The sequence below is a fragment of the Amia ocellicauda genome, chromosome 21, assembly GCF_036373705.1.
Source record: "Amia ocellicauda isolate fAmiCal2 chromosome 21, fAmiCal2.hap1, whole genome shotgun sequence".
Lineage (NCBI taxonomy): Eukaryota > Metazoa > Chordata > Actinopteri > Amiiformes > Amiidae > Amia > Amia ocellicauda.
In genome coordinates this window covers 6,079,791-6,095,211 of record NC_089870.1, presented here as the reverse complement: position 1 = coordinate 6,095,211, position 15,421 = coordinate 6,079,791, and positions in this window count along the sequence as shown.

Genomic DNA, 15,421 nt, shown 5'->3' with positions numbered 1-15,421 from the left:
CTGAAATATCACAGCTGCATAAGTTTCCACCCTCCTGAGTTAATACTTGGAAGCACCTTTGGCAGCAATTACAGGTGTGAATCTGTTGGGGACCAACTTTATACACCTAGATTTGGCAAAATTTTTAAAAAATGTATAGGTACTATATATATATATAAAGCATGTAATTTTATTAATATTATACACTTGTGGCAATAATTTTGACATTTTTGGGTGGCCTTTGTAGGCAGAATTATACCTTTGCCCTATTGAATTGGCATACCTATATATAAGGAATGAAAAAAAAAAGGAAATAAGGTTGAGAAAATAAACAAGAAAACATAAAATATCCCCCCCGCCCAACACTATGAGGAGAGGTAAATTCATATTTGTTCGTGTAGCTGCCTGTCACATCAGAAAGAAATGGAGAGAAAAGGAAAAACAGGCCTGCACTTTGAACCTGTCCATCTCGAAACCGACAATCTGAACATGAGACTGTGTGCCAACTAGACAAAGTTTAAGGGAAAGAAAAGGAGTTAGGGAGGTGACAGGGTTGAAGTGGCTTGAAGGCTTCATTCCATCACTGTCTATGCACCAGATAGCACAGGATAGAAAAGATAAAGCCAACTCCTTGGGGGAAATACTGCCTGTTTGTGAAAAGTAATATTAAGGGAGCAGAGTAGGCTATCTTCACCACACACAGTATGGTATAAATCAGGCATCCTCAAATCTTGTCCCCATGAAGCAGGGTTTATAGTTCTTTAAATAATCAACAGTTCAGACCTGGTAAAAGGGTTCAACTATCCAATTGAACCATTAATTAGTTCAGTTAAGTAATTAAGAACTCAAGTGGAATGAAAACCAGATGACCAAGTGGCCTTGGAGAAGATGCTGACAAGTCATATGTGGGCCAGGGACTGTTCAGAAGCACAGGAAGCAGAACCCAGATACAACTGAAAGAAAAGCACTAGAAAAGCAACAAGAAATTGAATTTATAACCATACTGAATACCAGCTAAGGAGGAGGCCATGAAAGTCATTAAAAGCAGGGAATTCCACCTGTCCTGTCACATTGTTGCAGGATATATAATCAAATTTATATTTCCATCTAACAGTTGTATAAGTTTTCACCCCAAGGACTTTTTCACAGTTTGTTATGTTACAATCTGGAATAAAAAATGATTTAATTGTGATTATCTCCCGTTGATTAACACCACATACACAACACCTTCAAGATGCAAACAAAAGTTACTAAAAAAACTGAAATTTGTAAGTTGCAGAAGTATTCACCCAACCCCCCCCTCCCCCAGTTCGAGGTCACGTGCAGGCTTTCCTATAGGATTGTCCTATATTTGGCTCCATCCATCTTGCCCAAACTCACACCCCATGTTGTACCATAAAAACATATAATTGTTCAATGTAAACAAATGTTGTAGTATGTCCATAAAAAGTACATCATGTACAGATCACACACATTTTAGATTTAATCTGAATTTATTTTGCCCAATCAACAGTATGACCATGAAAAATCTCACATGTGATATTGATCAATTAATCATGTAGCTTGAGAGAGTGCTTTGGGTTGTCATGGAGAATAAGGTAAGAACCTTACATGGTCTCCCTAATTTTCATACATGGATACAGAAATGCCATCCTAAAGAGATACCCTGTGGCACACCTGGCACTCTGCAGCAAAGAAATTGATGTAGGGCAGCTCTTGGATGAGAAATTGATCCTGACTTTCTCCTGTTTGTCTAGATGTTAAGGAAGCTGAACTAATGGCATGTATTTACAAATAAATCAAATTGTACAGTAGGCCAATATGAAATGGTCCAATCTCGTTCGAGCCTGTCCCATAAAAGCTTGGGCGTGCTGCCTCTCCCCATAAAAGTTCAAATCAATCAAAAGTAAACCAAGTTGAAGGAGCCTAACTCGATAAGCTGGACAGACTGTGGGTAAACAAGACGAGGAGCTGGTCTCGGTAGCTCTTGCTCTGCCCCGGCATATTATCCATAGTGAAACAGTTATGCCCGTGCAGAATGTATAAAATACAATTATATCTTGCATAATTTAATTTGCTGTGATGAAGTGTGCTTGTAAGATTTAATTTAGATTACAAGAGGGCACTTGTCCTAGAATAGCAGAAGACATACAAGCTAGCCTGTCTAACTGGAGCTACATTTCTATCTTTTTTTTGTTGGTTTGAAATGCCATTGTTTTCCGATTCCTACTTTCTCAAGAATCCTTGGTTCAAAGTTTTCATGAGTTTTCAGGAGGCATTTCATGAGATTGGAATCGGAAAATATTAATGAACAAAGAACATTAAACATACCTGAAATAAAGGCTGGTGGGCAAAATGGTAGGGTAACCTGGAAATCTCATTAAGGAAGGGTGAATGAAAACAATCGATTTGGTCCCAAATCTTCATAAGCATAAAGAATAATAATATAGTTATAAAAGATAAGGCAATCTTTTTCCATGTTTTTATTGCAATGCAGTTAAGGTTAAGTATCAGCAAATTAATTAACACATTAATAACTGCTGTAATTTCTCTTTCTTTCTTTCTTTCCTTCCTTCCCTACTCTATTATTTTAATCTCAACATTTTGATAGTTGCTTACCAGTTCTGCTCAGGTACTGTTTCCAGTTCAATTGGAGATGTGATTGAGCTTACGGTAATTAAAGTGCCACATCGTGCGTTGAAAGGGCTTCTAAAACATGGAGCAACTGATACATTCGACTACTTGAATGACAGAGCAGTGAGTTGCTTCTGTACCCTACCACGTGAATGAGTTTTAGTTATGTATCATTTGAAAAGTCCTTGTACAACAAGACCAAAAAAGAGTCAAATAAATAAATTATTGGATATACATCACAATGACGTCAAATGTCAGATCGGAAGTTTCCGGCTTGTCAAACAGTATGGAGGATTATACAAGGCATCATGAGTAACACTGTATAAATTCATCTACTGACAACAATCACTAAATAAAATTGTCACAACTGAAATCTGTAAAGGGCAGATTAATCCATGTTGTTTATCAGTCCCTTCTCCATTTCTGTGGAAAGCCACTCGGTTCTCCTGGGGTGTTGATTGAGTCAGTTCAAGACAGACCCACTTCAACTCCACATGGACAATCCTGCCAGCTCACATCTGGAGGAAAGAGAGGTCTGACTGACAGACTGGGTTAATGCCAAAGTCACCATTGATGCTGATGGAACAACTAGCAAGCCAAGGTCTGCTTTCTGATGGGTAAGGGTGACATTAAGGATGAAGTTTGATGTTTATATTGTTAAACTCTATTCATGCAGCAAAGGTAGCCCCTCGATTGACTTGGACACTGGCGTAATGAAGTAATGGAAGCTGGCAGTGTAAGATCTCACTAATATACAGAAACAAGCAAGCAAACAAAACGTGTGTGCTGGTTTCTTTTAGGCCTGGGAGAAGGTGAGTATAGAGTCATTCTTTCCCCACCTCATAAAATATGAAATACACTCACCTAAAGGATTATTAGGAACACCATACTAATACTGTGTTTGACCCCCTTTCGCCTTCAGAACTGCCTTAATTCTACGTGGCATTGATTCAACAAGGTGCTGAAAGCATTCTTTAGAAATGTTGGCCCATATTGATAGGATAGCATCTTGCAGTTGATGGAGATTTGTGGGATGCACATCCAGGGCACGAAGCTCCCGTTCCACCACATCCCAAAGATGCTCTATTGGGTTGAGATCTGGTGACTGTGGGGGCCAGTTCAGTACAGTGAACTCATTGTCATGTTCAAGAAACCAATTTGAAATGATTCGACCTTTGTGACATGGTGCATTATCCTGCTGGAAGTAGCCATCAGAGGATGGGTACATGGTGGTCATAAAGGGATGGACATGGTCAGAAACAATGCTCAGGTAGGCCGTGGCATTTAAACGATGCCCAATTGGCACTAAGGGGCCTAAAGTGTGCCAAGAAAACATCCCCCACACCATTACACCACCACCACCAGCCTGCACAGTGGTAACAAGGCATGATGGATCCATGTTCTCATTCTGTTTACGCCAAATTCTGACTCTACCATCTGAGTGTCTCAACAGAAATCGAGACTCATCAGACCAGGCAACATTTTTCCAGTCTTCAACTGTCCAATTTTGGTGAGCTTGTGCAAATTGTAGCCTCTTTTTCCTATTTGTAGTGGAGATGAGTGGTACCCGGTGGGGTCTTCTGCTGTTGTAGCCCATCCGCCTCAAGGTTGTACGTGTTGTGGCTTCACAAATGCTTTGCTGCATACCTCGGTTGTAACGAGTGGTTATTTCAGTCAAAGTTGCTCTTCTATCAGCTTGAATCAGTCGGCCCATTCTCCTCTGACCTCTAGCATCAACAAGGCATTTTCGCCCACAGGACTGCCGCATACTGGATGTTTTTCCCTTTTCACACCATTCTTTGTAAACCCTAGAAATGGTTGTGCATGAAAATCCCAGTAACTGAGCAGATTATGAAATACTCAGACTGGCCCGTCTGGCACCAACAACCATGCCACGCTCAAAATTTCTTAAATCACCTTTCTTTCCCATTCAGACATTCAGTTTGGAGTTCAGGAGATTGTCTTGACCAGGACCACACGCCTAAATGCATTGAAGCAACTGCCATGTGATTGGTTGATTAGACAATTGCATTAATGAGAAATTGAACAGGTGTTCCTAATAATCCTTTAGGTGAGTATATATTGACATTGTTTGATGATCTTAGTTTGTTCACATATCCCATTTTGTTTTGCATTCTGTGCTTCTTAATGGTGGTTCTAAGACAAAACAAACACCTGCTACAGAAACGAATCCAAGAGAAAAGTTCCTCAGAATATATACATAAGGAAAAAAGTGAAATTTTAGAAAGAAGAGTTTTAAATAAAAGCAGAAACAAAAATGACAATAGTTGTGGTGTCTGCAAAGAGAAGCTCATGCTGATTGGGCTCAAGAGTTTGTGAAAAGCCCTAAGCCCCTGATGACTCCTTTCTTCCCAAGAGACCCACAACAAATCAGTGGCTACACCACACTTGTCATTAACACCACTTAGCTCATCAAAGAGCACAGTCTCCTGCAGGGTGTAATTGAGTCTCCTCACTGATATCTTTCCCCAGCTCCACAGCCATATTTTCTGTTTGAACTCGCAACCTTTACTATCGCTCAGCGCTTAATGGCAGCTTATATAATCAACTAACCACAGGTTACAAGCTTATATAGTCTCAGAGTGAAGTGATCCAAAATGGAGACAGCGTAAAGAGGCATAGTTTTCCCTAGACATAATGGTCTAATTTACATTGACAAAGATCTAATTTAAATGCGACAGACTTTGAAACTCACAAATTACCAGAGGATCCCTAGATCCAGCCAATTCATGAAGGACACTTAAACTGCAGATTAATTTAACATTCGTGTGCATGAGAGCATTGAATTGAATGGACATATTAAATATATACAAATGTTATAAACAGGCATCCAAATTAAATGTTCAAATCCCAGTAGTCACAAGACAAAAATATATGGTTTGTAAACAGTGTTGGAGAATAGACGTTTGGAAGCATACACTCACCTAAAGGATTATTAGGAACACCTGTTCAATTTCTCATTAATGCAATTGTCTAACCAACCAATCACATGGCAGTTGCTTCAATGCATTTAGGGGTGTGGTCCTGGTCAAGACAATCTCCTGAACTCCAAACTGAATGTCTGAATGGGAAAGAAAGGTGATTTAAGCAATTTTGAGCGTGGCATGGTTGTTGGTGCCAGACGGGCCGGTCTGAGTATTTCACAATCTGCTCAGTTACTGGGATTTTCACGCACAACCATTTCTAGGGTTTACAAAGAATGGTGTGAAAAGGGAAAAACATCCAGTATGCGGCAGTCCTGTAGGCGAAAATGCCTTGTTGATGCTAGAGGTCAGAGGAGAATGGGCCGACTGATTCAAGCTGATAGAAGAGCAACTTTGACTGAAATAACCACTCGTTACAACCGAGGTATGCAGCAAAGCATTTGTGAAGCCACAACACGTACAACCTTGAGGCGGATGGGCTACAACAGCAGAAGACCCCACCGGGTACCACTCATCTCCACTACAAATAGGAAAAAGAGGCTACAATTTGCACAAGCTCACCAAAATTGGACAGTTGAAGACTGGAAAAATGTTGCCTGGTCTGATGAGTCTCGATTTCTGTTGAGACACTCCGATGGTAGAGTCAGAATTTGGCGTAAACAGAATGAGAACATGGATCCATCATGCCTTGTTACCACTGTGCAGGCTGGTGGTGGTGGTGTAATGGTGTGGGGGATGTTTTCTTGGCACACTTTAGGCCCCTTAGTGCCAATTGGGCATCGTTTAAATGCCACGGCCTACCTGAGCATTGTTTCTGACCATGTCCATCCCTTTATGACCACCATGTACCCATCCTCTGATGGCTACTTCCAGCAGGATAATGCACCATGTCACAAAGGTCGAATCATTTCAAATTGGTTTCTTGAACATGACAATGAGTTCACTGTACTAAACTGGCCCCCACAGTCACCAGATCTCAACCCAATAGAGCATCTTTGGGATGTGGTGGAACGGGAGCTTCGTGCCCTGGATGTGCATCCCACAAATCTCCATCAACTGCAAGATGCTATCCTATGAATATGGGCCAACATTTCTAAAGAATGCTTTCAGCACCTTGTTGAATCAATGCCACGTAGAATTAAGGCAGTTCTGAAGGCGAAAGGGGGTCAAACACAGTATTAGTATGGTGTTCCTAATAATCCTTTAGGTGAGTGTATGTGCAAATGTAACGAATAACACTGGTCTACAGACAAAATGCTTCCAAAATAAATGTAGTCAAACTTTACTAATTCTGGGTCACTGAGAAGGGATCTCAATTTAAACCAGAAACTACTAATATTATAATCATGTAACAACATATTATCATATAAAGCAATCATAAACACATGAAAAGACCTAGCTTTACATTTTATGATTAAAACTCTACTATCTACACAATATACATAGATCAATACAACATCAGAACAGTAGCCAATCAGTTGTTTTTATTGTCATTTTTGAATGCAGCACATCAAAATCCATAATAAATAGAACATTTTATCTCTGAAGCAGACGACTTCAAAACTATTTGTAGACCAGTAATCAATCAGTCTATGCCATGGAAAGTTGGTGGAAGATGCATGACATTTGAACTAAGATGTTTTAATCAAAGCCATTGCAACAAATGTACTACAGGGCTGTGATGGAGTAGGCCCATCCCTTGATTTTAAACTTAACTGAACAAATAGAATTAACAACTTTGTCCGAGGTTCTAAGAGTATTAGAAATGTAAAAGGGTTTAAATAAAGTTTGTACTTGCCTGTTATGAAAGAGGATGAGGATGAGAATAAGGCCAAGCCAAAATACAAAGGGTAAATTTTAATAAAATAACCAAAATTATTCTTTGGTTTGGGTTGAACAGCTGTGTGGGAGCTGCCATATTTGTTTGGGAATGCTGGGAGGTTACAGGGGCCATCTTGGCGAGGGGCAATATTGGGTTTCTCCTTACCATAATGTTGGTAATAGAGGGCACCTGTTTTCCAGAAAGGAAATGGCTGGCTCATTTTAAATCTGGAATGGGTTGTTGAAAATAAATATAAACATATATTTTGAATGTGTAAAACAACTGCAAACCTGAGTCTTGGTAGCTTTGTCTGTGGTGTTAGGTATCCTATGGCAAGCCAAATTGTCATCTTGAGATATCTCAAAATACAATTCAAGATATCTGAAATTCAATTTCAGATATCTCAAATTAACTCTATTTGAAGATATCTAAAATTGAATTCCTGTGTAATTTGATATATCTCAAATTGAATTCGAGATATCTGAAATAGGACAGGAAGTGAAATTGAGATATCTTGAATTGAAATGGAGTGTTAAATGAGATTTCTCAAATTGAATTTGAGATCTCAAATTGACTTCCTGTCCTATTTCAGATATCTCAGATTGAATTTAAATAACCACCCTGTACAATGTGGCCAACTTTAGATGGAAGTCAATTATATAATTGAACCTGCCAGAATCACCTGGCATCGAAATACTCCAGCCTGGGCCACTCCACAGTTCCCCACAGTTTTTAAACAAGGGAAAAATAAGGCTCTCTTATTTCATTCTTTATTTTGAGTTCATACAGTAGAAACCCGTTAACTCTGGTTGACAGTCAAGCATCTGAACTTTTGTATGAGACACTGAGGAAAAAAGAAAAGCTTCAGGCATTTTGTTTATCTTCTCTTCTCAACTATAAATATGGATTAATGACCTCGGCCAAAGCTGTGCCTGTCAGATTTTCTACCGTACAGTCAAGTAGCAGGGCTGCCTGTCAGGTTTGATGTGGCTGTGTTATCCAGACTGTCAGATTTCTGAGTTTGGGCCTTTTCCAAGTTGCCCGCGCTGTTGACCTAAGCTGATGGGTTTGTGGCATCTGCATTGTCAGTCAAGAAAAAAAGAAACACATAAATATATAAATAAAGAGCACTCACCACAGAAAATCTCTACGCCAGTGGAATGATAAAATCTTCATTCTGTCACGTTGATAGAAAAAAGGGCCGCTGTTTTTGAAGACAATGTTTTAAGCTCTGAGGGGGAATATTCTATGAGAAAGAGAACCCGTGCTTAGTCGAAGCTGTGCCACATTTGAAATGTGCAGATGGAAGAGCCTTTATAGAATTTTCTTATGAGAAGGTCATCAAGTGAAATAACCAGCTGACCAACTGAACAGGAAAAGTAAACCAAAAAAAGTAATATATTGTCAAATTTATGGAAACCTACCTGACACAAGTTAATGTGTAGGCAAAAATTGAAGTCTAGTATTCATTGAAGTTTAGTATTCAGGGCTTCAATTTTAGTTAGAATAAGACTTATAAAGGTACTGAGATCTACTATTTTCAAGGACTAGTTATCCAAAATCAAGTTTCAAACATACCAACTGAATCTATGCTGGTGACTACTTGTTAAGATGATAGCTACTCTGCTCAAACTCGGTCTGTGAAGTCTACAAGTGAACTGTTGATAACCACATTTGTTTGGCCGTGTTTTTCCCTGCTAACAGGCCGCAAATTTGCCCACTAGAGCATAGCTATACTCCATGCTTCTAAACATCTGCAAAAGAAGCTCAAGTGTGAAATTTATACCCAGGGGTCTGCCTGAACAAATTTCTACAGCTTGACCAGTAATGTGGATGTTCCTTCTGTGGCAATGGGATGTGGAAACAATTTGCTGACTTGCCTGAGCGACGAAAAAACATATATACTGAAATGGGTATTTCTCTGTTCTTCTTCCAAATGTTCCAAAATAACAATGCGGAGGAGTCTTCAAACTCTGAGAGGAGTCCAAACTAAAAAAAATAAAAAATAAACAACCAAAAGAAATGCAAGGGGAGTCTTCTAAAGATGCTCCAAGGTAGGACACAAGCTGAGGAATTCTGGGGATCTCAGGGAGGTGAAATATGGTGAGGCACAGCTGTGGTGAGGGCTCTGATTGTCATCTGCATTAGTGCCGCAGGTGCGTCTAACTATCTGGTACAAAGCACTTAAATGAGACACAGCTGCCGACACTGATGAGAGACATCCCAGCTCCCACCAATAGCTGTGCCATGACAAGGCCGACCTGTCACATTGATATAATTGATGTATAACTCTGTCATGAACAATGTCTCTGAATAAGTAAAATAAGAGATAGCAACAATAGAGCAAGAGTGGCTGTGTCAATTGGTGGCTAGACCTTGGCAATTCAATGTTCTATATTATAATGAACATGGTTTCTCATTATTAGGGTACCACCCTAAAGGGATGAACCTGTGTGTAGAAATGGTAATAAGGTCAAATGTATATTGTAACTGTTTAAATTAATGATTGCTTCATATACCATTTGAGAGTCACGTTAATCTTGAAGATCTACTGAATGGACTGCTGAATGTTGGAGGGAGTGAGAAGTTATTGTCCATCAAATTGACAGGGTTTAATGCAATTTATATTTTTTTATATTCTATTATCCACGACATCAAAACTGTAATGCACACTAAAAACAGCTGTGTGCTGCTCCCATCAGTATTCTTGGATATATCCGGAAAACACAACCTAGAAATGTTCAGTTGGGTTCTGAAAACTCACAAAATGTATGCCATGTAAACAAACGATTCAGAAAACATATTTTTATAGTTTACACTTGCAGTCTGAGCTTGACTCCACAATTATGAAAAAGAGCAGCGAAATCTAGTAGACCTTACACTGACTCGTCATGTAAGCAGGAGAGAGTGACCTTTTCCCGAAAACCAATTTCCTAATTCAGCTTTCCCAGAAACATTTGTTTTCTTTATATGTTTGTTTTTATTACCAAATCAAGGCTTCTCAGGAAAAGTTTATATCGCAAGACGTTTGGCCATCTGGACTGGCAGAGAAGCAATAATTCATGAGCTTCGAGACATCATCACTGTTGTTTACACTTCAGTCTGTTTCGATAATAAACCTCATCTCTGTTGTGTGCCAGCAGAGCTTCACCACAACTGACTGCACAAGGAGGACAGAAATAACAAACATCTCTGATTACCTGATACAAATTGTTCCATGCCTTTCTTGCAGAACCAATGAATTCCAGTGTGTAAGAAAATTGTCAAAAAGACATTAAGGGAAATCAAGGTCAAGAACATCATTAAAATTGTGTCAAGCAGATATTTAATTGTGCGATTTATTAATCTTCATTAAATGTACCTATTTAATACAATATGTAACAATATGAAATTGTCCCCAAACAAATGTCTTTAATTTTATTGTGCAGGGTAAAGTTAACATAAAAGTTAGCAGGTGTTTCTATAAATGAGGAAAACTAATAATCAGGCAAAGATATAATATTGTCAGCTTAAACAACTGGACTATTTATCCTATTTAAAAATATATATATATATATATATATATATTGTAAAAACAAATTTACAGAAAAAATTAAACCAATTGTCCTAGAATGTTTCAATTAATTCAAATAGTCGTGATACTATTCTATTAATTTATGTTGCTAATAGAGTATATGCATTAACAGCCGAGGTCACTAATGTTTTATTCCTGCCTAAAATAGTTTCTCCAAGCTGAAAACAATTGTGTCTCTTTTAAAATAACAATCTGAGCAAAACCCAGTTCTCCTCTTTTGCACATTCCCTGGAGTATACAAGCAGATCCCATGTTCTGCTAACTATGTCATAATAAAACAACACCTTACACACATCTGCTGGAAAGAGAAAATACAATTACAGCAAAACCTGAAACATAATTGCCCTCTTAGACAGATCCCCATAGAAACAGAAGCACAGAGAAACACAAGAAACACTTGGGGCTTGACAGCATCAAAACTTTGACCAACTTTCACGAATCACACAAATCTGTACCCTATCGAAGATTAATCTATTGTCAGAAGACACTTGATACTATTGTTATACTTTTTTTTTGTTAATTGTTAAATTAAATTAAACTTTTAACTTTTTTGGTGCAGGGGATTTGATTCAGGTATTTTAAAATCATGAATCATATCGACCATTTAAATAAAGGGTACCCCTGTTAAGTCAACAATGACACAAAGACCCTGGTAACAAGGTGAGGTTCAGTTGTGGGAATTGTGGATGTCTAGAATAAAGTCAAATGGTGTCTTGTTTGCAGAACTTTCTTATGTTCTTATGTTCTGTCTACTTATGCATCTATCTGTAATGCAATACCCAAATAGAAGGATGTTAATTAAATCAAGTTACTGTCTCAGAGAGTGATAAATCCTTATATTAGGTGGTCAACCATTTAAATACTATTAAATATGTAGTGAATTAAATGAGATGGCATAGCAGTTTTGTAAACAGCCAAAACGTGCACGTGATTTTAAATACGCTGACTTCTTTTTCTTTTTTTAATACTGAAATATGTCTGCACAGGGATTCAAATGCTTTGGCTTTTGATGCCATTTTAAAGAAAGCTTGTGTTGACAATAAAGAACCTCAGTGTATTTTTGGCATTAGGGTTTCAGTTGCCCTGTTAAGGCTGTCAGATCTGTTTTATTACTGCATAATTTGGAGCTCTCTCGCTGGACAATGCATGAATGTTTAAATTGCTCGGAACGTCTAATTGCATAATCCTCAAATGGCACATCTAAAGAAAACGCACTCCATGGTTCAGAGACTTGTTCATTCAGATTCAAATTCATTCACATTCCACTGTAGTCTGCCTTACTTTTTCCTGCATAATTGTATCTTATTGAGGCTTTGAATTCTGTCCCCGGTAAAAAAAATATGGGTGAGTTTTTGTTATTGTTATTGATCTAATTTTCTGATAAAACTTGTATTCATTCATGTATTAATTATTATTGCTGAACTGAATTATTCACAAAACATTGCTGTGTAAAGGTACAGCTAGATTTGTGCTTCATTTGTATTTTGTTTTTTCACAGCTCCTTCATAATTGTACATTATACAACATTCAGTAAGGAATTAAGCCATGGGGTACATGTATATGTTTATCTTGATGTTTTTAGGCAGGTAAAAATAATAATAATACAAAAAATGCATTTCAGGAACCATTCTTCTTTTAATTAATGTGGGAGTTAAAATTAAAACAGGAATTAAAACCTATTAAGGCCTACTGTCTTCTTTTTAGGCCTGGATTGAATCAAAACTTAAACCCACCTGCCGATTGTAAATTCTACACAAGAATTGATGATGGCTTTCCTTCAAGGGGATTCAAACTGACAAACTGAGACGTCATCAAGTGACATTTGTGGAATTTGTGATTGCCAGGTCGGTTTAAATTGGATTTATTCTAGGCATCAGTTTCATGATGGTTATGTTACCAACCAGTGTTCTTTATTTATTTACTTTTATTATTATGTTTGTAGGTTTAAATAGATTTTCACAATACTGTGCTGGCATAAGGGAATCTACAGTTTAATGTGTTTACTGTTCTTAAGTGTCTGGATTCCTTTATGATGGATTATAGTTTGTAGGTCACTGTCCACCACTGCGGTATCCCAATTTGAACCCTTTGTTTCAAAACACTATTATTGGAAAATACATATATATGCAAATATTTAGAGCTTTAGGTTTGTCTCCATTCTGTTCAGGACTAATGCTTCCTCCCTGAATAAACACTAGCACTAATAAGGTTTGAATATTCACAGCACAGTTGGTAGGTTCTTGACACCATGCTGTTAAGTAACGTAATTAGTTTAGTCAGCAATCTGGTTGAACAGCTTATTAGAATAATTTGTCTTACTACAGCTATAATAGAGGCTCAGAATGAAGTAGATAAGGACACAATCTTAAACATTGTGCCAACATGAAAAGATGCTGTTAACTTGCACTCAATTGTTATGTTATCTGTGAGCTTGGAAAGTGTTCCATAATAGTTTTCCATTAAGAATTAAACTACTCATTAGGCTGAAAATATATACTCTGCTGTATGAATATCTGGTTCAAATTCAAATTCATGCTTTTAAGATACTGACCTTCTGACCTTATAATTCTCATGTCTTGGTATATTTTGTTTTGGGGGTCATGAAATATTAGAATAACTAAAGATGACAAACATTATTATGCAGTTAGGTCCATAAATATTTGCACAGTCACACAATTCTCATCATTTTGGCTCTGTACACCACCACAATGGTTATGAAAGGAAACAATTAAACAATCAATGCTTTAAGTGTAGATTTTCATCTTTAATTTGAAGGTAGTTATATCCAAATTGGGTGAACAGTGTAGGAATTACACCCATTTTTATATGTGGTCCCCCCAATTTTAGGGGCTCAAAAGTATTTGACAAACTAACATAATCATGAATTAAATCAAGTTTCAATACTTGGTTGCAAATCCTTTACAGTCAATGACTGCCTGAAGTCTGGAACCCATAGATGTCACCAGATGCTGGGTTTCTTCCTTGGTGATGCCCTGCCAGGCCTGCACTGCAGCTGTCTTTAGTTCCTGCTTGTTCTTGGGGCATTTTGCCTTCAGTTTTGCCTCAAAACAAACCAATCAGAGAGAGAGCAAAAACATTAGGTGTGGCCAAATCAACTATTTGGTACATTCTTAACAAGAAAGAACACACTGGTGAGCTCAGGAACACCAAAAGGCCTGGAAACAACTGTGGTGGATGACAGAAGAATTCTTTCCCTGGTGAAGAAAAACCCCTTCACAACAGTTGGCCAGATCAAGAACACCCTCCAGTGTATCTGTGTCAAAGTCAACAATCAAGAGAAGACTTCACCAGAGTAAATACAGAGGGTTTACCACAAGATGTAAACAGGAAACAGGAAGACCAGATTAGAGTTTGCCAAAAAAGATCTAAGAGCCAAAATGATGTCACTGTCCAAATATTTATGGACCTATCTGTAGATGTACACCAAATAAATCAATATACAAGGTCGTTTCTGTGTTTTTTATTTTGGAGATCTTTCGCAGAATAAGAGGAGTAGCTGTTTAATGTGCTTAGCCTTAGTTAGAATTGTTTAATTTGGTGAAAGTTAGATGATGGCAGTAGCCCATTACGATTTGTAGTTTTCTTCTTGACTAGATTTTTCTTTCAGGTTCCATAATTTGGACAAATCATACAATCTGCTGTTCAACATCTTATACACTGGAAACAAACAAACAAACAAACAAACAAACAAACAAAAGTCTGCTTTATAAATACAGTTCTAACTAAAAAGGTGGAAAGTGACTATTCTACTTCTGACAAAACAGTGAGCTGGGTTTCTTGTTTCCTGTAGAGAATAGCCTGCACATAAATCTTTGTGAATGATGGGAAGAACTTGAATTTTTTTCTCTCATTACTTTGCAAAGTTTTGGAAGTCATCTTCCTTGGGCAGAAAGTCACACCACACTCCCTTCTTCTCCAAACAACCATTTGTCTTCCCTTTGAAAATAGCTTTGTCATTCCCCACACAGGGTGTCCTATGGCTCCTCAGTGTAGCGTCAGGTTTTGGAGAGTTTCTTAATGTACTCTGGATCCTATTTGCATTTCTGAAAACTATAAATGCATCACTCTTTTTTGAAACCTGTCTCCAATAATTTATGAAAGGCAAGAATAATCTTTTCTGGTATTTCACAAGGGTTTGAGCGTTTCAAAGACTTATTCCCACATTACTACTGAAACAGTTTCAAGGTGTCCCAAAAATCTTTTGAAGGCACCCATCTCTAAACCACTCCACCTTTAAAAGGGGAATGTATCTATATAACTATGCATGTATATATGTATACAATAATTGAAAAACAGCTAGATTTTTAATAGTACAATTTTATTTAAAACTAAAAAAGTCAGCATGGTGCAATTAAATTAGTTAAATGCACAATATATATGTTCAACATTTTGATATGCAATGCATATATTGTGCAACAACTTTTAATTACCAAATATACATTAATG